The following is a 23613-nucleotide window of genomic DNA, read 5'->3' on the forward strand; positions in this document are numbered from 1 at the left end:
CTCGTATGCAGGTGCCTTTCTATTTAAAGCACACGTATCGAGGTATCCCAGCGCTAAGGCTGGCGTGGAAACCGTAGTCATTGAAATCAGTGAAGATAATTTAAAGTGGTAGAAATGAATTCTAATATTGCTAATAGTTTGATTCCTACTCAGATCGCGCGGAGCCAGGCGTAGAGCGCTGCAAAAGCGCTCGTGTCAATGTAGCCCTTCCCCAACCTTACAAGCATCCAATAAGTTTGCGTAGCCGTGAGTGCATTTAAGAAGAAAATAATGCTAATAATAGTAGTTTTATTCGTACTCAGAACGGGTGGAGCCAAGCGCAGATCGCTGCAAAAAGCGCTTATGCCATTGCAGCCGATACCCAACTTTAGACGCGTCCGACGAGTTTACGTAGTCATTACTGCATCTAAGAACCCAACACATCTGTTTAGACTTCGTTTAATCTCACATGTCTGCTCACAACGCCACCAAAACATACAAAGCACCGAAGCAAACACGACAAAAAAAACGGGAGGTTGTGTAGTCCAATGCACCGGCTCATTCCACTGACGAGGGGAGCGCCGAGTGGTGTCGCCACCCGTCCAGCTGCCCGGTCCCTATAGTTGTGATATGATCATCGCATGTTTGTAACTTTCCGTCTCATTCAACACTCTAAACTTCTGTGTAATCTTAAAACAGATGCTATGAGAGGAGGTAGCAAAGGACAAAAATCAATACCTTTAGCCCCACACGTATACATGCAGACGAAGGATTAACAGAAAGAACATTGGGGAATATTCATGGCGCACCGACACATTCGACCCGTTTCTTTCTAAAACCTATTAAAAGTACGAATGCCTGGACCAGCACTGTTCTTTTTTCTCCTCATGAAATTATTCCCGCTACGATCTGGCACCACTTCAGTAAAGTGAAACGTGACTTGTAGCTGTTTATATTGTATATGCCGCTGCAATCTGCTCTTTTCTCTGGTAAACGCGTATGCTTCTGTTCACGCCAAACATTGTATGTCGTGTTCCTGAATATTCGTGTTTATGCATGTATAACGCCTCCCCCACTACAACGATGCCGTAGGGCTAATCTGTAGATTATAAAAAATAAATAAATAAATAAAAAATAATAAATAAATAAATAAATAAATAAATATAATAAATAAATAGATAAACAAAAAATAAATAAGGCTGTGACGTCTGCATCGCAGCTCATTGCGCCGATGACGCGGTGAACTCAGCACTACGCCTAAACGGACTCAGGCGGAGAGAGTGTGGAAGCAGGCAGCAAGCCTGCCGAAGAAGAGAATGCGAGATCCAGACCAAAGATAATTTTATGCCAACGAATACACGGCTATCTAGCACCTCCCTGCATGGAAATTAAAAGGAATCCTGGAACACTTGAACCTGCCACTCAAACGGAAAACCGGAAGCATTTTTTTCGGTTTTGCTCCTGAACGAAATAATAGATAACGTAACATCTTTGTTCCGGCCAAAATTTCCTTTCCACACCCTCGAGCCTCCCAATAGGAGGCCTCTAGTTGGTGAAGTTGGTGCTTCATGAGGTCATAACATCATAACACAAAATGCCGTGGATAGCATGCCCTCCAGCGTCGGGAGACGGCTGGAGGGCATTCTCTCCCATAGTTAAGTGAATGCCGGCACCGTTAATGGCATTGCCGCGTACAGCTAAGTAATTCGTTTTCGTCGCCTACACCTCCATGCCTGTGGGAACCAACAGGGCCGTAAAGTTGCCCAACGCATGCTGCAAGCACTGTGCGGCAGCGTTTAACCTCCATCGTTGGCCTCCGTCCAGATTGTCACGCCATCAGCATAGGCCGTGTTCGTGAACCCCTGTGATGGCAGCAACGCCCTTGAGTACCTTGGACGTTACAATACTAAATGATAATAATCATCATCATCATCATCATCAGCCTATGTTCTGTCTGCTAGGAGGGCTCGTACGAAGGTCCTCATTCTTTCACCAGGACAATTTTCACAAAACTTCTAGCAACGCTCAGTGGGAGACGGTGTCAAAGGCCTTGCGAAGATCGACAGCACGAAAATGTGTGTCAGTGACGTGCTGTGCGCCGGAGTAACTCCGGTAGGAGATGAATGCTGTACCGTATTGCAAGATTCGCTCTGAATCCAGTCTGCCCCGGGGTGGAAAAAGAAAGTTTCTTATCCGAAGTAGTGGGTAAGCTGTGTAGCGGCCATTCCTTCAAGTAATTTGCAAAATGTCGACGTCAGTAACATGGATCGTAGATTATACTTCGAGGATGGGTCTTTTCCAGGCTTGGGAATGGATGTAATGACAGCGTGCTTGAAAGATTCGGGCAGCATTCCTGAGGCCAAATGGAATTCAATATTTCTAGTATCTCGTCTATAGTTGATCACCTCAATTCCGCATCATAGAACAAATCACCCCATCTTTGCCACAGACACTGCGCGCGTTCATTTGTTCAAGTGCAGCCACAAGTTGAGCAAGAGGGAAGGGCGCATCAATAGGGTCTCCTTACTTTACCTTCGGGGAGTAATTGTGCCGGGGCGGCGTAGAGGACGGCTGCGGGAAGAACGTGCTTGCAGCCTGTCGCTCAAGAGCTGCGTGCGTGGCTCCGGTGCGCGAAACTACATTCGGGACTGCAGCCTGCAAGCTCGTGCTAACAGTGATAACAGAGAAAGTTGCCCACATATTCCGAGCTTCCGCGTGGTGAGAAAATGAAGCGCAATGCTCATCCCACCGTTTTCTCGAATATTCCGCATGTGGCGCCGAATGCCAGCGTTTTGTTGACTGATTCGCTCGGTCCTCAGATGCGCAGCCCTCGGCACAGTAGCGCTCTTTCAAAGTGTACCGAACCCGCCTCAAGCAGCGATATGGAGCTGGTGCATCAGGTAGAGTCTGTAAAATCTAGGTAGCTGCGTTAGCTGCCTCAGTAATGCGGCTAATCAGTGCCTGTATCGTGGTAGGGCTTACCGTGGGGAATAGCTTGGGTGTTGCTTCAGCCAGTAGGCATCAGAGACTTTGCAATCTATATACCTGATTTCCTTCGTACTCATCTAAATCATACGTACATTCCACTGAACCATGAGTAGAATTACAGGGCGTGATGCGGAGTTCCTTGTGGCACACATTTTTCTCAGCAATAAGCGAGAAAATAGCATGCAGAAACGAGTCCGTCAACTGTTTTCTTCATCATCTTCCCGCCGCAACGAACAGTAGGAAGTGTTTCCCTTCCTAAGGAACCTCCAAGCACTGTGACGAGTAGGGCAGAAAGCACCATGCTCACCCACTTTGGCGGCACATGAAGCCTGGCACAGTGCCCAAAAAAATAGTCGTTGGCACCTCAGTATTTCGGCAAGGCCCACGCTTGCTGCACACTTTTCCTCTTTCTGCTCGTCTCTAGGCCTTCAATTGATATTTTGTGAGCCCAGAGTTTATTTCTTGCCACTTTTTCAAGTAAATATTGTAACGCAGGCGCCGTCGCCAGTGAATGTGGTGACAGGTTACTGCGGACGCTCGATAACCACGGCTGCTACAAGTGAGTAGTTCCTACAAAAAGTGACTCAATAATCCTAGCACCTATCGGGCTTAACGCAGACAGGAAATCACGAATGAATTTTCGCTTCATAAATTATATTGGAATAGTAACTCAATCAAACTGTAAGACCTTTCCTTAATAATCCGCGTGACGTAAATGCTGATTCGCACCACAAGTACGGTTATTGTACAAAACCGCCATGTTAACAAGCGGGATTCATTAGCCCCTCACTAACGTAGCCACCTTTTCTTCCCTTCAGTGCCGCACGCGACTGGCTCCGTAGATGTCCGTACCGGCAACACACAGGTCAGGCCGGATACAGTGCCCGGCTATACATACATGCGTTAGAAATTCAACTACACCGACTTTATATCCGTCTGCTTAACAAACGTACAAACTTTAACTTTGCACCAATTATTTGCGGGATGGCCACAATAATCGTTAAAAACCAATAACAGCCATGCCAGTCTTGCCAAGAACCGCAAAACGGTGCACGGCACTCTTGCACAACTTTCCGATTCTCTGCCTAAAATGACGCTGCTTTATCCTTTGCTCGTTCAATATTCACGTTCTTTACACAAATGCGCGACATAGCATGAGCGCCAAACACCATGTTTCTAAATAAGCCTCCGCGGTAGAAAAGTAACTTCTCGAAAAAGCATTCGCGGAAGCATTAGCGTTCGTGCTAAAAGTGCGACAAGCTTCTGCGCAATAATACGATTTATTGGTGTCATTCTTACTCCGTATCCTCAAGAGTACTTTAAATAGTGCACTGGTTGAGTTTAACCAAATATGTTGAATACTTGTACTATTTTTTTCATGCACACACAGCTTTGTCTGCATAGGGGTTGAACTTACGGGTTTCATTGCAAGGGCAATGTTCCTCATAATATCCACCTGTGGCGTTATTCAGAGTGCAGTCATCTTCAATTTTTCCACGTCTATGGCATTGTGCTTCCTTGCTGCCACTTTTCTTCACACAGCATCTTGAGCTGCACTCGTAATTGTGGTAGCATATCTCTCCATCTCCTTTGATCTGCGCAAAAAAATGTGTTGAAAGGAAGAGCGCGCGGTGAGAACAGCATAACAGAAGATTAATACAGTGATTACATATAACGCGATGTTTTAAGAACTAAACGGGGAAAATATGCGTGGTTTTATCGTATTTCTATTGACTTCCTGCCCGCCAACCATTTCTATGAACAGATTCGTAGACGTACCTATAATAGGACAGAAATAGGAGTCGGCAGTCACGAAAACCTCGGAAAGCAAAGCACAGGATGTTGTAGGTCATTGAAACAGATAGAGAATTTGCAACAAAAGAAATAAAGTGGACAAAAAATGCCCGCCGGGTGGGATCCGGGCGGGAAAATAGCCCCGCCGGTAGCGGTCATCACTCCACAACTGTATTCAGGAGGTCATGGGTTCGGATACCACCCGGCGGACATTTTTTCTCCACTTCTCTCTTTCCAATTTTTTATCTGTTTCAATGACCTACCACGTCCTCCCCTTTGCTTTACGAGGTTTTCTTGACTGCCAACCATTATTTCTGTCTTATTTCAACGAGCCCCTCATTTTCTATTCTGATTCGCTAAATGCATAGCGACGGCCTCTGTTCTGGCAGTCTTGGTGCCATAGGGAGCTTAAGAGGGCTCCACTCTGGTCGACCACTCTCGAAATGTCGTAGACACTCGAGTCATGGCCCTAGGGGTTAAAAAGAAGGTCCCCTTCACCCCGAGTAGTCCGAGTGGCGCTGGCTACCACCCCCAAGCGCAAGAAACGAAAATACCTTAACATAAATACCCCATAAAGTTGAGGGGAAAATGGCCCCTCAGGTAGCATAGTGGTCCTCGCATCAGACCGGTATTCTGGAGGTCGTGGGTTCGGATCCCACCCGCGGGCATTTTTTCTCCACTTTCTTTCTTTCTTTGCAAGTTCTTTATCTGATTCAATGACCTACCACATCCTCCCCCTCGCTTTCCGAGGTTTTATTGACTGCCCACCCTTATTTCTGTCTTATTTTCTGTCTTAATTCTGTCTTAACCCTTAGTTCTGTATTAATTTGCAATTCTGATTCGCTACTACCTGTATATATATATATATATATATATATATATATATATATATATATATATATATATATATAGCAGAGAAGGAATTCTTGGCTACTGTTTAAATATTCAAAAACTTGGGTGCGACCACTTGGAAAACACTAACAAATACTTTATTTCGACAGTTTCGACCAGTGGTCTCGTCTGCTTCAGGGAAAATTACAAGTGACTGAATATGCTCTACGATACACACTTCACGAGAGAGGGGAATTTTGCCCTCTACCTCTCTTTCTTGCCAGAAAAGAAACCAAATAAATGAAAGCAAACATGTAAAATAATCTCAGCGGCACATATACACGTCTCTCCCCAGGCGAGCGGCGATACAAAGCAAGGAGAGGGGAAAAGGAAAACAGGAGAAAAAAGGAGTATAAAGAAAGAGGCAATTAGAAATAGAGAAAGAGGGGAGAAAAGGAGAGGCAGAAGAAAGGGGAGTTCTCAGAAGCAGACACTGACGAATACGAAGGTCGAACAGCGGAAACTTGAAAGGTAGAGTGAGGGACCGCGCAGCGGCTCAGAATGACGTGACGTGCCGCATTCCGCGTACTGTAGAAAGAGAGAGAAGAAAAAGAAAAAAAAAACGGAAGAAAAACCCCTAGGAGTGAATTATGTTTGAAGAACGTTGTTGCGAATGTAGATAGGCGTCACATGGCCCCCAGTAGCTCACGAATGCCAATACAGGGTCTATACACACATAGCGAGATGAGCGGAGGAAACATGAGTACGGAGGCTGCGGCGTCGGGCAAGGTCCGCGCACTCAACATGGTCCGAAGTCGTGTTGTAATCGATAGCCCGAGTCGGCGCGGCGCGCCACGGAGATACGGCACACAGGTACCGTATAATATGCTCTGGGCAGGAGGATTTCGAGAAAAATGCACGTGAACTTAAGACCTCCCTGATTGGCCAAAAATACCCAGAAGGAATAGTTGACGATGCAATTGAGCGCGCTCGCAACTTAGAAAGAGAGGACATTCTAGCTGAAAGCCGAAAAGAAAACCACCCCGAGACTAATTTGGTTCTCACCTACTCTTCCAAAATTCCGAAAGTAAATGACATCTTGAGAAGAAATTTCAATATCATCAAACAGAGCGACCGGTTGTCGGCCATTTTCCAGCAGCCCCCTCGTGTTGTGTACCGACGTGGCAAAAACTTGAGGGACCTCTTAGTCAACGCTAAAACAGAGCCACCTGAGCGAGCTCAAGGCTGCCGACCATGCGGCAAGCCGCGCTGTAAAGTCTGCACCCACATCGAGACGACTAATATTGCCCAAGCCAGCAGGTCAACCTTTAAATATGCTATCAAAGAAAATTTAAATTGCGACACCTCAAACGTAATCTATAAACTTCGTGGCCTCGTTTGTAATCAGGAGTACATTGGACAGACCGAAACGCCCTTCCGCACCAGATTTAGCAATCACAAGTCGCATGTAAAGGGACTTCCCGGTCTTCCACTGTCCAGGCACCTCCGCCTCCCGGATCACTCCTTCGAAAGAATACAAGTAGTGTTAATTCAGTCCGGCTTCCGCAATACTTACGAGCGGGAACAGAGAGAATCGTTCTTTATACATAAATTTCGGACGCTTACTGAGGGTATAAACGAGAGCGCAGGGAGATTGGGCTGCCTACGAGACCATACGTGAACTTTTTTTTTATTATTATTTTTGGGGGGGAGGGGGCGGGGGGCGTGCGGCGAGGGAGCCAAACGAGTGCTGTTAGCAATAAATCTGCGGTTCAGACCCACTTTTCTCCTCATTATCGTTTTGCCATTTTTAACAAAATAGAGAACACGCGCCTGGCGACCACACGGTTACGAGCTTCGGGAAAACGGGGGGGGGGGGGGGGGGGGCTAGGGGGGTGCGTTTCCGCACGGGAATGACTCCTCCGGCGACGTTTCGGTGCTCCGCTAGCGCTTCTGCACCAATAAATCTCCGTGGCGCGCCGCGCCGACTCGGGCTATCGATTACAACACGACTTCGGACCATGTTGAGTGCGCGGACCTTGCCCGACGCCGCAGCCTCCGTACTCATGTTTCCTCCGCTCCTCTCGCTATGTGTGTTTAGACCCTGTATTGGCATTCGTGTGCTACTGGGGGCCATGTGGCGCCTATCTACATTCGCAACAACGTTCTTGAAACATAATTCACTGCTAGAAGTTTTTCTTCCGTTTGTTTGTTTTTTTTTTTTTCTTTTTCTTCTCTCTCTTTCTACAGTACGCGGAATACGGCACGTCACGTCATTCTGAGCCGCTGAGCGGTCCCTCACTCTACCTTTCAAGTTTCCGCTGTTCGACCTTCGTATTCGTCAGTGTCTGCTTCTGAGAACCCCCCTTTCTTCTGCCTCTCCTTTTCTCCCCTCTTTCTCTATTTCTAATTGCCTCCTTCTTTATACTCCTTTTTTCTCCTGTTTTCCTTTTCCCCTCTCCTTGCTTTGTATCGCCGCTCGCCTGGGGAGAGACGTGTATATGTGCCGCTGAGATTATTGTACATGTTTGCTTTCATTTATTTGGTTTCTTTTCTGGCAAGAAAGAGAGGTAGAGGGCAAACTTCCCCTCTCTCGTGAAGTGTGTATCGTAGAGCATATTCAGTTACTTGTAATTTTCCCTGAAGCAGACCAGACCACTGGTCGAAACTGTCGAAATAAAGTATTTGTTAGTGTTTTCCAAGTGGTCACACCCAAGTTTTGGAATATATATATATATATATATATATATATATATATATATATATATATATATATATATATATATATATATATATATATATATATATATTGTAGTGGGGTTTATTTAGACAGCCGAGGAACCGAGGGGCTCAAGCGACGGAGACCGAAGGAACTCGAGGAGCCGAAGAAGCAGGGGCAGCCAGAACTGAACTCGATCACGCTGCGTATGCTGCGCACTTGATGCGTGGGGATTGTCCGTGGGGATTGCCCTGCTTCAGCTTGAATTTCGGCCTGAGCTTTAATCCCTTGACCCGGACCTTTCTTCCTCGTTACAATCGCCCCCGGGTGACAAGGAGCCATCCTGGCGACTTCATGGCGAGGGCGAGACGATGGGCTCGTGGTAGGGCTTCAAACGGTTGGCGTGGACAGTCTCGCGGCCACGGCGACGAAGGTCGTCAGATGGTGTGAGCGGCTCGACGACGTAGTTTACCGGTGATGCGCGCTCTATGATGCGATATGGGCCATGATATTTGGCGAGGAACTTCGAAGACAGGCCAGGCGTTTGGAGCGGTATCCATAGCCAAACAAGGGATCCAGGGGGGAAAGAGGGCGGAGATGACCCACCAAGGTCATGTTGGTACTTTTGGCGACTTTGTTCACTGGACGTGAAGGCACGAGCTAACTGGCGACATTCTTCAGCGTGTCACGCTATCTCGGAGACGGGCTTGCCTTCGGAGGCATCGGGGCTGTATGGGAGGATGGCGTCCATGGTGCATGAGGGCTCGCGTCCGTAAAGAAGGAAAAAGGGAGAAAACCCGGTGGTGGTTTGCGTTGCGGTATTATACGCGAAAGTCACGAATGGAAGCACCACGTCCCAGTTAGAGTGGTCGGAAGCTATGTACATGGCAAGCATGTCACCAAGCGTGCGATTGAATCGTTCCGTCAAACCATTTGTCTGCGGGTGGTAGGCAGTACACGTCCGGTGAACGATCTTGCATTCACTGAGGAGAGCTTCCAGGACTTCGGATAGAAAAACTCGTCCTCTGTCGCTCAGAAGCTCCTTGGGGGAACCATGACGTAGGATGAAGTGATGAAGAAGGAACAGGGCGACGTCGCGTGCCGTAGCGCTGGGAAGCGCGGACATTTCCGCGTAGCGCGTGAGATGGTCTACGGCGACGATAATCCACCTGTTCCCAGAAGGCGTGAATGGTAAAGGTCCGTAAAGGTCAATTCCAACCCGGTCAAAGGGGCGTGAAGGGCACGGTAGAGGTTGCAAGTCTGCTTCAGGCTTTGGATGGGGTTGCTTGCGTCGTTGGCAGGCCTCACAGCCACGGATGTACTTGCGCACAAAACTATACATTCCCTTCCAGTAATACCGCTGACGAAGCCTAGCGTAAGTTTTCAAGACGCCAGCGTGGGCGGATTGGGGGTCAGCGTGGAAAGCTGCACATATTTCGGCTCGTAGATGGCGTGGTATTACGAGCAGCCATTTCCTTCCGTCGGTCATATAGTTGCGACGGTATAGAAGACCCTCCCGCACAGCGAAATGAGCTGCTTGCCGTCGTAGTGCTCGAGGTTGGGAGGTGGCCGTCGGGGCGGTAAGGTACTTTATAATAGAAGAGACCCAAGGGTCTTGTTGCTGGTGAAGGGGCACGTCGTCGAATCTGGCAGAGGCGAGCGAGATAGGGCATCGGCGTCAGACGATTCCGCCCGGGCCGAGACGATGCGATGTGGAGGCCAGGATGGGGATGACACCGCACACTCCACCAAAATGTTACGTGGCGGCAGGACACAGATGAGACGAACGATGCGATGGAGTGAAGCGATCTATTCACATTATGTACAGCGCGGCCATGACAGAGCTCGCGCAAGATTCACGCAAGGCACTTCGTCGTCGTCGTCGTCATCGTCGTTGGTTCAAGGAGCTGTCAGGCATTGTCCACCTTAGTCCCGTTACATCATATATATATATATATATATATATATATATATATATATATATATATATATATATATATATATATATAGAGAGAGAGAGAGAGAGAGACCGCCCGGCAGCCTGTTTCTGCCCAGATTTCTCCGACACGGCGACACATTACGGCTTTCGCGAACTGAGCATGAAGGGTGGGGGGAAGTGGATGGCGGTGCGTCTTTGAGGGCCGACGAAAAACAGGCGCTCCCCGCAAGGGCCTCTTCGAAGCGCGCGCACGTATGACACCCCTTGCATGTTGTTCGCCGGCGCTGACCGCGGGCAGGTACAACTCGCCGCCCCTGTCCGCCAACCCGGTCGACCACGCAATTATGTGTCCCCCATCGCTCCTAAGCTTCTGTTTGTCGTGTCCTCTCGGCTCTTTTTAGTTTGCCTGTCCCCACCGCTGCCTTTCCATCCTCCTCTCTCACATATTTATGCTTTTCAGGTTTGTGCTTCCTTATTGCTGGCTTTTTCTCTCATGTTTCAATGCGCTTTTCTCTCTTCCTCCTCGCTTCCAATCTTAAACGTTTTTACCGCCCCCGGAACCTCAAGAGCGTGAACTGTATATAAACCGCTTCCATTCTGTAAGATATTCCTCTTGATAAAGGAGGGTCCCCGTCCGAAACGTCGATGTAAAGTTATGTTGTTGAAGTAAACTTGTTATGTTTTTTTATTGGGCCCCTTTTTACTATTTAACCTTCACTAGCCTAACCGTTTATCTTATATATATATATATATATATATATATATATATATATATATATATATATATATGGAGAGTAGTAGAACTTTGAAGATGGTAGAGAACACAAGAGAAGAAAAACTTCGAACAAGGTAAAAGTACGATCGTGGCTTCCGTTTCAGAACGAGAACTTGGTTTCCTCAGAACTTGCTTTCCTGAGGAAAGCAAGTTCTCTTTGCTGAAACGTAGGCCACAATCGTGCTTTTACCTTGTTGGAAGTTTTTCTTCTCTTGTGTATATATATATATATATATATATATATATATATATATATATATATATATATATATATATATATATATATATATATTGTGGCGGACCAGGTATAGGTTTGTTTATATATTGTTTTGTTTGTTTTTACTGCGGGGCCACGCCCGGCTGTGTTATCTACATTCCAAGTGAAGCGCCTCTTCCATTCTTTACTTTTATGCCGCGCGGGCTCTCACATTCAGATAAGCAGACTGTTTCGCCCTAACGTCACTAGCACAGAATAAACTTTTGTGATCTACAATGTTCTGGATGTGAATCGACGGTTCCAGAAACACTTGCGCCGAAAGATAAAAGCCTGCAGAGCAGACGCCGTGGCCTCCGATACGACGACACTCCCCTGCGCAAGTCACTTTTTTGACCGCATCTTCGCCGCCTCTGTATTCTTTTGATATAGTGATATAGGCTTGGGTGCAGTCCTCGTACAAAAGCACCGCGGGTGCGAGAAAGTAATCGCCTATGCCAGCCGTTGTCTGTCCAAGGAAGAAAGAAACTACTCAGCCTCTGAGAAAGAGTGCTTCGCGATTATATGGGCCATTTCAAAATTTCGCCCATACGTGAATGGAAGACCATTAAAGGTTGTGACAGACCACCATGCGCTGTGTTGGCTCGCCAATTTGAAGGACCCCGTCTGCCCGTCTTGGTAGGTGGAGCTTACGCCTGCAAGAATTCGACGTTACAGTAGTCTATAAATCCGGGAGGAAACACTCTGACGCCGACTGCCTGTCCCGTGCCCCCGTCGACCCACCACCGCAAGACTCCGATGAAGACAGCGCGTTCTTCGGAGTTGTGATTGAGATCGACCTGGCCGCCCAGCAGCGTGCCGGCTCCGATCTACGCGTCATGATCGACTACCTCCAAGGATGCAACGTCACCGTCGCCATCATCAGCGGCATAGCTGGACACAAACTGAGTTTCGGTTCAAAATTTCATAATTTCGCCCATACCTATATGGCAGACCATTTAAGGTTGTCACAGACCACCATGCGCTGTGTTGACTCGCCAATTTGAAGGACCCCTCTGGCCGTCTTGGGCGGTGGAGCTTGCGCCTGCAGAGTTCGACGTTGCAATCGTCTACAAATCCGACGCCGACTGCCTGTCCCGCGCCCCCGTCGACCTACCACCACTAGACTCAGATGAAGACAGCGCGTTCTTCGGAGTCGTTACGGAGAGCGACCTAGCCGCCCAGCAGCGTGCCGACCCCGACTTGCGCGTCATGATCGACTACCTCGAAGGACGAAATGTCGCCGTGCCTAGGGCCTTCCAGCGGAACTTGCCAGCATTCAGCCTCAGAAACTCCGTCCTCGTAAAGAAGAATTTCAGCCCCGGAACGAGAACGCATTACCTACTTGTCATCCCTGCACAGCTCCGTGACGAAATTTTGGAAGCGTGCCACGACGACCCGTCTTCCGGACACCTCGGCACAGCTCGCACCATTGCAAAAATAAAGGCGAAGTACTTCTGGCCCCGCCTTACATCCGACGTCACCCACTACGTTCGGAGTTGCCGTGACTGCTAGCGACGAAAAACGCCGCCGACAAGACCTGCAGGCTTTCTTCAACCGATCGCCGTCCCGTCGAGGCCCTTTCAACAGATTGGAATGGACCTTCTAGGCCCGTTCCCTACGTCACAATCACAGAACAAGTGGATTGTCGTGGCTAGACACTGCACGGGCCTGATTTTAAGGCCCGAGCCCGGCCCGAGCCCGCTTCGCGAAGCCCGTGCCCGACCCGGGCCCGTAACACCTAGCCCGAGCCCGGTCCGGGCCCGGGCATTCATAAGTGAGCCTGGCCCGAGCCCGGCCCGGGCCCGCCATCTCAAGCCCAGGCCCGGCCCGGCCCGGTAATTTATTTTTTGGCCTAGGGAGGGCCCTCGCGTGTGTGACCAGGCCCGGTCTTTGACGCTGAAGAAAGTTTGTTTATTATATCCGGACGATCAGACGGAGCATGTAGTCTGTACAAGCACGTCATGAACTGAACGCAAAAAATAAGGGTTTAAAAGTACACGTAGTTTAGCTTTCACCGTCTGCAGTTCACGCCACATCGGCGTAACAATAGCTCGTATTCTTAGACGAGACACACCATCACCTTTGATTACCAGACTCTTGGCAACTTCACGTGGTTGTCTCGGACACAAGTTGGTATTGCTGAATTTTTTGATCCGCATTTGAATCAACGAGTATGTACGCGTGTTGAAATACTTCACCTGCAGTGGTTGTTAAGCGGTGGTGTTTCTCTGGCATGCGTGTTTGATTCCCGGCCACGGCAGCGGCATTTTGATTGGTGCGACATCTAAAACACACGTGTACATACATAGACATAGGTGCACAGCTCCAGGATATCTGAATTAATTTCTTCCCCTCTTGGGCATTCCTTGTAATCGTATCTTTGGTATGTTATACACCAAAATATAAAATCTTGATGCAGTACAAGAAATGTCACTAAAATTACAGTATAGTGAACATCAGACCTAGCAAAACACGTTTTTAAAACAATGCGTACAACTAACAGCAAGAAGCGCGCAAAAATAAACCACGAATATTCATTTGTAAGCTCTTCTCTACACTTCACGTCGGACCTATTAACGCCGTGCCTATGAATTCAAGCCCGAGCCCGGCCCGGGCCCACGGCGGCATCGAGCCCGAGCCCGGCCCGGGCCCACAGCGTCGAGCCCGAGCCCGGCCCGGGCCCGCGGCATTGAGCCCGGGCCCGGCCCGGGCCCGCCGAAAATCGACTTCGGGCGGCCCGGCCCGGCCCGCGGGCCGGGCCGGGCCCGGGTTTTCGGGCCGGCCCGGGCCCGTGCAGTGCTCTAGTCGTGGCGACAGACTACATGACGCGCTACGCAGAGACCATCGCTCTTCCGAGGGGCACTGCACAGGAAGTCGCAAAGTTCTTCATAAGCCAAGTTGTGCTGCGACATGGAGCCCCGGAAGTCCTAATCACGGACCGCGGAACGGCCTTTACTGCGGAGCTGATGCAAGGAATATTACGCTACAGCAGCACGGATCACAGAACGACGGCGTACCACCCCCAAACGAACGGACTAACAGAACGTCTGAACAAGACAATCGCAGATATGATGTCAATGTACGTTAATGTTGAACATACGAATTGGGACGAAGTGCTCCCGTATGTCACGTTTGCGTACAACACGGCTATCCAGGAGACCGACGCAGCTGACGCCGTTCGAGCTTGTCCACTGAAGACGGCCAACTACGATGCTCGACGCCATGCTTCCGCACGTAGAAGACGACGACCTCAACACCGACGTCCAAGGATACCTTCAGCGTGCGGAGGAGGCCCGCCAGCTGGCTCGAGTTCGTACAACGCGCCTGCAGCTCGTGGATGCCGGGCGCTACAACCTCCGACGCCGACACGCCGAGTACCACCCAGGGGACCGTGTTTGGGTTTGACTCCCATCCGACGACGGGGGCTCAGTGAGAAGCTTCTGCGACGATATTTCAGACCCTACCAAATTCTACGACGTGTCGGCCAACTTACCTACGAGGTGATCCCCGATAGTGATTCCGGAACATCACAACGACGCACGGGGCCCGAAGTCGTCCACGTGGTTCCCTTGAAACCTTACTATGCAAGATGACGGACTTTTTCGTTGTTGTTTGTTTGGACTGTCTTTTATTTTAGCATCGGGTCGATGCACTCTTACAGGGGGGGGGGGGGGTAATGCCGCGAACCATGTATGTGTTTGCTTATTTATTGCCTGTTTTTACTGCCAGGCCACGCCCGGCTTTGTTATCGCGTTCCAAGCAAAGCGCGTCTTCCATTCTTTATTTTTATGGCGCACGGGCTATCACATTCAGATAAGCAAACTTTTTCGCCCTACGTCGCTAGCCCAGAATAATCGTCTGTGATCTACAATGTTCTCGATGTCAATCGACGGTTCCAGAAATACTCGCGCTGAAAGATAAAAACCTGCAGAGCAGACGCCTCGGCATTCGATTCTGCGACGCTCGCCGACGCAAGTCACTTTGTTGACCGCTGCTTCGCCGCCTCTGTATTCTTTTGAGTTGTTAGGGGAGCACAGGTTCGCTCCAATAAACTTGTTTCTCCTTCAAGACAACTGCGTCGTCCTTGGCTTCGTGACAATAAATATATATATATATATATATATATGTATATATATATAAATATATATATATATATATATATATATATATATATATATAAATATATATATATATATATATATATATATATATATATATATATATATATATATATATATATATATATATATATATATATATGTATATATATGTATGTGTGTGTGTGTGTGTGTGTGCGTGTGTGTGTGTGCGTGCATATATATTGCGGTGTGCGGTGGCGTACAGGTATAGAATTCGCCTCTTGTGCAGAAGTACCGTGGTTCGAATACCGGTGCCGCGGAATTCCCACCGGAATAAAAAGAAACCCGTGTGTTGATGGAATTGCAGTAAGAGCCTTTGGGTGAGGCCTGACCCCGGCGAACATCGCCGGTAACGCAATCCCTCACCAGAGCAGGATTAGCCACCCTGGGGCCGTAATGGCCACAACCTCCTATGAATACGCCAATTAACCCATGGCCCTAAGTCTCCAGTGGCTGCGAAGTAACTGACCACGACGGCGGTCAGACCTATAACGCAGCAGATCGCGCTAAGAATCCCTGGATCCGGACAGGCCGCCATTGGAATCGGAACCTGGCAACGTGTAACACAAGAACTTTATCTAGCGAAGCGAATCTGAAATTTTTGTTCTAGGAAATCGATGGCATCGAATGGGACGTAATAGGGCTTAGCTAGGTGAGGACAGGTGCTTAAAAATGGAGACATCCTATGTTACCGCGGTCTAGTGGACAGACGAGAACTGGGAGTGGAATTTCTAGTCAATAAAAGCATACCCGGCAACGTAGACGAATACCATAGCATTACGAAAAGGGTAGCCAGTCTTGTAAGGAGCCTTAATAGGAGGTACAAACTCAAGTTAGTACAGGGCTACGCACCTAAATCCAGCCACGACGACCAGCTAGTTGAACGCTTTTATGAAGTTGTGTAATCGGCAATAGCTAAAGCAAAAATACAGTATACCGCAGTTATGGGAGACTTCATTGCTAATGTAGGCAAGAAGAAGGCTGGATACAAAGCATTTGGGAACTGTGGTCTGAGCTTTCAGTAATAGCAGGGGGGACGTACTAGTCGAGTTCGCAGAACGGAAGAACCTACGCATCATGAATACCTTCTTCTGCAAACGGGAGAGCCGGAATTGGACGTGGAGGAGCCCGAATGGGGCGCATAAAAAATGAAATAGACTTCATATTATGGGATAACCATGGCGTCGGGAAGTATATGGAAGTGCTCGGAAGGGTAAGGTGTAGTGACCACCATATGGTAAGATCTTGTATTAGGATAGATTTGAGAAGGGACCGTAAAAAGCTAGTACTAAAGAAGCCCATCAATGAGCTAGTAGTAAGGCGGAAAGTTGAAGAATTGAGGATTGCGCTGCAGAACCGATATTCAGCTCTAACCAAGGAAGCAGTTCACGACACAGGATAATAGTGACAAACTTACCCGCATTGTAACGGAATGTGCAGTAAAGTCGGAGGTATGATCGCTAGACATGATACTGGTAAACTTTCCCAGGAGACTAAAGATTAATTAGGAAACCGCAAAGCATAACAACCTCCACACCAGCTGACAGAATAGAACTAGCGGGGCTTTCGAATTTAATCAATAGGCTTAAAATAGCTGACATACGGAAGCATAATATGGCGAGGATTGAGCATGATGTAGAGAAGAGGCGCCTGAAAGCAGTGAAGAGGCGTCTAGGCATGGGAAACAATCAGATATAGTCTCTTGAAGACAAGCAAGGCAATGGCCTCACAAATAGGGATAAAATAGTCAAAGTAGCCGAGGAGTTTCATAAAGATCTGCACAGTAGCCGCGACATTTAGGATTATACCGAACCATGAAGTAGTTCAGAGGAGATCGAAATCCCACCAGTGACGCCAAAAGAAGTAAATGAAGCTTTGAAAGAAATGCAAGGGGGCAACACACCTGGTACGGATCAGATAACAGCAGACCTCTTGAAGGATGGCAAGAAATTTGTACGAGTAAAACTGGCAAAGCTGTGTTCGCAATGCCTAATGACCACGAGTGTGCCGGAATTTTGGAGGAATGCGGACATCATCCTATTCCACAAGAAAGAACGTACTTACCAAGTTAATCGCCAACAAAATTTCTGCTGCCTTAGATTTCAGTCAAACTAATGAGCAAGCGGGGTTTCGTAAAGGCTATTCAGCACTGTACCATATTCACACGATCAATCCAGTCATAGATAAATGCGCGGAGTATACTCAACTTCTATATCTAGCCTTTATAGATTATTTAACCTATAGCACATCCTTGCGTTTCCTTTTGTCATTACTACTCGAAACGCAGTGTAAACTTCCTGAACGCTACCGTGACTACTTCCCAAGGTAGGCTTGAAACTAAACTCTATAGAAAACTGACAGACACGCGCAGCGGTATTTGCACTTCCAAAGTAGCCGTGTCAGACACTGCAATACAGCAATACCTTACAGTCAAGCTCACCTTTTACCTTTTTAGGAGATTTTGCACAAACCAAGCCGATTTTGACGCAAATTGTCGAGAACCTCATACCTCCCTCCTGAAAAAAAATACCCTGAACAAGGTATCGACGACGCTATTGTGCGAGCAAAGCAATTACTCCGCAACTAATTCTTTAAGAAAAAAGGCCCAAACGTTAATCCGTAAACAAACTTAGTTTTACCCTCTGGGCCTCCGCTACAAGAGTGTCAACCGTACTAAGAAAACATCACAAATCCTAATTTATAGGGAATGCTTAAAAGTATATTTCCCTAACCACCACGCGTTGTCTAATGGCATAATAAGAATTTAGGCTACTTTTTTTACTAACTCTTGCTTCAGCCTACGGGAAACTACTGGCTGCATGCCCTGTAATAAACCTCGATGTAAAGTATGCCCACACATGACCACCTCACAGCGTGCCACCAGCACGGCCTCAGACTATTACGTTAAAATAAAAGGCACCTTTAACTGTAACTCTGGTAATGTCGTATACCTTTAGAGTGCACTATTTGTAGGCAACAATATATTGCCCAACCTGAAACGTCTGTTTGAATGAGGTTCATTAATCACCGCTCTCGTGCAAAAAGTTGTCTTTATTTGCCCCTTTCAAGACATGTGAACGGTCCCGGTCATGCATTTGAACTTCTCAAAGCAACGATATTGCAATCCGATTTTAAAACCCACCAAGACCGCAAGGTTCGGAAATCTTATCTCATTTATTGATTGATTGCAGCGTTTAACGCACCGACACAACGCAGGCGATGAGACACGCAGTAGTGGAGGGCTGCGAATTGATTTTGACCACCTGGGGATCTTTAACTTGCGCCGAAATCTTGCACACACGGGCGTTTTTGCTTTTCTCTTGCATCAGAAAAGCGGCTGCCGCAGCCGTGAAACAAACCCGCGACCTCGTTCTCAGCAGCGCAAGGTTATCTCATTTATAAGTTTTGGTCAGCGACGCTTGGTATCAATGAAAGTTACGGAAAACTAACGTGCTTTTATCCCTACAATAAAATTGACGACCTCACTCATTTATCACGTTGTTCATAATCCTACCCTTGAGCGTCCCATCCAAATTCGCACGACCTCTATTTCACCGAAAAACAGTTTCACTCTTTCGTTGTCTGGTAGCTTATTCGGGCGTTGTCACCAAGCACAGCAGCTTTATTAACCTCATCCGGCTCGACAATGCGATTTCCTCTTGGGAAGCAGGCACGTTCCCCCCACCACTTTGCAACATTTACCCTTTCATTATTTATGCACCCATCTATTTTCTCCCATCCGCAAAGAAAACTCGGAAAGTGAACTGCAAAGGGCGCCCACTAATTGCGATCTTTGTTGCCTGTTTGTATAAGTCCACACCTGAGTTTCGTTGCCGTGATTACCCCTTTGCGTTCATTTTTCTTTCCTTTTGAAAGCGTATTGTCCTGTGTTGTACGCGCTCATCCCTGGCGCATGCGGGTGCAGGCCACACGATTTCTCTCTTGCATCCTGTTAGGTTGCTAGCTCAAAATGCACTTTTGTGCACCGTATCTCTTCTTTCCATCCGCTTAGGGCACACCCAAAATACAGTCTTCCTTTATGCCTGTAAGAATCCGTGCGAAGCCGTCTCCCCACCCACTGAATACCTTATTCTGTACATTTCGCTTATTTTTGAAATCGCAATTGCCCACGCTTCCACGGTGCCTAAACGTGCCGCCCACACCACGTGCGTTGCCATGTCGTCCCGTAATATTGAGAGAGAATTGTAAATTGACTCCCTTAATTTTTTTCTCCTTTTTTTGTTGTTGTACTACCACAGACCCAACTCTATGCATACTCTGCCTTTCCGAAACATCTTTTTCTCCTTCTCACAGTTTTCCGCAAAGGTAGATAATAAATGTGTTCCAAATGTTTTTCGCAAAATCCTGTAACTGTACTATAATGAAGGCAAGTCCCGTTGCCGCTACGTGAGCAAACGTTTTTGCTATTGTTTTTGCTGTGTATCCGCCTCTTTACTTATACTATTTCGGCGCGGTTTGTGAGTTCTTTTTTCTTAAGTATATATATATATATATATATATATATATATATATATATATATATATATACATATATATATAATGGGCGCTCGTTTTTGACAGCGTAGTTAAGTACAGTAGCACGTTTACTAGAGTTCTCCGAGGCCTCACCTGATCTTTGCGAGGTAGCGGCTCACTCAACTAAAACCATTATGTTGTTACGGGAAGCTGAAGTGGATTCTAGGACATAACTCAAAGTGACGACGATGAAGCACTGGCTGACACGAACAGCTCGAGCTGCCATGGCCTCTTTCTAAATAGATTATTCTTTTTGTGGATAGATCGCTTCACCTCCAACCATCGCTCCTCTTATTAGTCCTGTCGCAACGTAATATTTTTGGTGGAGGGTGCGGTCTCAATCCCCATACTGGTTCCCCAGACTCACCCCATCACAACTCCTGAAAAGATCGCCACGAAGCTCTTGGATCACGTCGGCCGCCCCAGACCTGGTAAGCCATGGACGCGCACATGAACGCGCCATGGGCCGCGTGGACTTCCTCACTGATTCTAATGACCTCATTTTCATTCCACGCACTCGCCCTTACACTGCCCCTCCACCGGGACGGTCGTCGTCGACGAGGGGCCATGTCACAGAGAGAAGACAAAGACGATGTAGCTGTGCGCGTTGTGCGTGACGTTGCTGTATGCTTTGATGGCCGACATCATGTAAATATGTCGCTTCGCATTGAGCCATTGTTACTGTCTTTAGTCATGCCGCCACGTAACAATATTTCGGTATAGGTGAAAATCTCGTTCATCGTATCTCAGTGTAAAACGGAGAAGTTATGTGCTGATTACGATTACTTATGGCCAACTGGACACCAAATCACGCGTTCACAAGTCCCAGCTATCATGCGCTCTGGACCACATCCATCTGCACCAGCAGTTACAACCAGGATGTGGCGGAAAAAACTTTCTAAAGCATCTCCTAACAATGTTTAACAGGACTATGAAACATTTCGCATATAAAATGCATTCCAATGGAATGTAACCACATCCGACAGCTTGCTCGTCGCCTTCAATTCTTTAAATTGCCCCGCCATTTGACTTACCGAGGGGCGAAATGCCGCATCAATGGTTCTTAAAACAGCGGGAAATGTTCGAATTGTAGGGCTTAAGTCGGGCCACGTGAACAATGTCTGTGTGTTGTGCGGTAAAGCCAATGTTATCCGAAACTTGACGTCAAGGACTTTGCACAAAATGAGGTAAGGTTCAGTGTAACGGGACAAGAGTTTAGTAGAGAGGCCAACATGAAGTTCACGTTTCCAAAGCAGCACCAATGAGCCAGGTGGGAACTGAGCGTTGTAATGACGTTGATGGCACAGAAACGTCTCGAAGGCTTGGGATGACATACATGAAGCGCACTTAACCGATGTGACGAGCCAGATCATCGCGGGCGATTGCTTCACCCGCGTACTGGGTTGGTGAAGTGGTAGCACGGGGCACAAGCGTATCCAAGGCCAAAGAAGGTTCTGTACCGTACAGTATTTAGAATGGTGAGTAGCCGGCCACGTCATTACAGGAGAAATTGCATGTGAATGTGACGAACGGCAACGCAGCGTCCAAATCGTGGTGATCGGCGGAAACATGCGTGAGGGGCAAACCGTTTAGCGTCCGACTTAGCCTTCCCGCAAACAGTTGTTTTTTGGGAGGTAGGCAGCAGTCAATTTATACTTCATTGAGCAGGAACGAAGAATGCCACCAACATCTTTAGACGAAAAATTCCGGCCTCGATGAGTCTATAGCTGGCTAAATTCCCTGTGCAGTAGAAAAACGTCTTTAACCAGGAAACCCGCGACATCAGTGGCACACCGGGTTAGAAGGGACCGGCGCAATAGCGTATCGCGTAGTATGATCAACGGCAATGGCCACCCTAAACCACGGCCGATTAAATCTTTATCCTCTTTTATTGCGAGTCTTACTGCACACGTGTGAAACAGACTTTTTCACAGGGAAGTGTTTTTTTGCTGAGTCTAAAATCAGCCGAGCAATTCTAATTCACAAAGGAAGTTCAATACACGATTATTATAATATCTGCACATCTTAGCAGAGGGAGGTTGCAGCTGCATAACTAACGATAAGCAGACGGGTTGCTACCAGTGAATGATCGTAAATCAAGGTAGTCTTCTTAAAAGCGATTGTTTGGTCATGGCATGTCACCAGTTTGGCACCAGTTTGGCCATTGAATGTCAGCCTGGAAACAGTGATATTTCCCACAAAACATGACGTGCATACAGTGTATTTTGCTCCATGCCTACACCTAAATGCTGGCATTCACTTATATGAAATTCTTAAGATCTCGTTTCCGGCTAAGAGCACCACTTCGTAGCGGCTGAAAACACTTTTTCCAAGACGGAAACATCATAAAGGCTCGTGTGTTTCACACATTTAGTTTCCGCAACGCAATGCTGTATCTTATATTCCAGCAATTGTCAGCAACAAAAAACCTTCAGCACGTACTGCCGCACTTTATTAACCTGTGCCTTTGGTACCTTTCAATATTTTCTGGCTCTGTAACTTGGTTTCACAAACACCCGCGATGATCACGAAGACGAATTGAACGGTTAGATGCACTCGCACATTTATTGCAACAGAAAGATAATCATTTTGTTTGAAACCAACTAAATTACTTCAAGTAGAGCTAAGAGCCAGATTTATGAATATTTGAATATTGCCTCCCGTGGTCTAGGGTACACAGATGACGCAAGAGTAAATGTCAAGCAAACTACCCCAAACACATTGTTATTGTGCAACATAACAAATGCTGAACTTCAGGCAGGCAAAGCAGCTGATTTTTTCACAACACCATACGAGGTACGCATATTCTTGTAAATACAGAGAAAAATAAGACGCATACATGAAGAAAAGAGAATACAACACACACTCACACACACAATGTGTTCGCTTTTCTTTGCTTCGCGTCTACGTCTTATTTTTCGCTCGTTTTCCCAAGATTCCGCATCTACTCGCCCAGCAACCTAACTTCTGCAGTATGTTCTTGTAGATGATGCATTCTCAGTCCTCACTCGAACGTTCGCAGTGAACACAAGCGAGTGTTAATTTCTATGTTACAGAAACTGACTGTTCGAGTTTCCACTGCCGCAAAACATTCAGTCACCATACCTTGAACTTTGTTCCAGGTGAAGAAGCAACCCTTGCTCCAGAAAAGGCTGAGTGTTCGCTTTTCGCCGTTCTTCCTTCCAACGTTAACAGAAAGCATGCGCATAAAATAAGCCAGAGCATAGCGAACTTAAATCCGGTTAATTTAACAGTTCGTTTAAGATGAATTGCAGCTCTCACTCTCTTTTCATTAAAAATATAGTTCTACCCCTTTAAATGGCTGTCGCTGAGAAAACTTTGAAAGGGAAAGGCTAGAACACCGAAATGCTGGCTGCAGCTTCTATAAATAGTTCACCGTACGCCCTGTGTGCATAAGTTTCTAAAAAGTCACGTAAACGGAAACGTCATTATTGACCCCAGAACCTGAATATAGGAATCTACGAGGAATACATTAAATTGAGATATTTAGCCAAACACTAAGACGCGTTTGTTGGCAAGAATTCAAGCTCTATCAGTATCACCAAGCGCTAGCGCTGACATTAAGATCTCAGTTTTTTTCTACTGATGTGCATTTGAAACTACTACCAATATTGCGTACTTCCACCCATTTGTTAC

The 23613-nt window shown here is 47.1% G+C and overlaps 1 long non-coding RNA gene across 1 annotated transcript in view; it reads right to left on the bottom strand.

Moving 5' to 3' along the window:
• The window catches only part of LOC144157880 (uncharacterized), a 34626-nt gene extending 11358 nt beyond the window's left edge, over window positions 1-23268 (bottom strand). The window contains exons 1-2 of the long non-coding RNA XR_013319899.1: window positions 23062-23268; window positions 4385-4562 (exon numbers count right to left, since the gene is read on the bottom strand). This is a non-coding gene — a long non-coding RNA (uncharacterized LOC144157880). The remainder of the gene's footprint in view (window positions 1-4384; window positions 4563-23061) is intronic.
• Between the last annotated feature and the right edge of the window lie 345 nt (window positions 23269-23613).

This window comes from Haemaphysalis longicornis, unplaced genomic scaffold (genome assembly GCF_048455015.1).
Source record: "Haemaphysalis longicornis isolate Haplotype H1 unplaced genomic scaffold, Haemaphysalis longicornis Haplotype H1 scaffold_10, whole genome shotgun sequence".
NCBI classification, from domain to species: Eukaryota; Metazoa; Arthropoda; class Arachnida; order Ixodida; family Ixodidae; genus Haemaphysalis; species Haemaphysalis longicornis.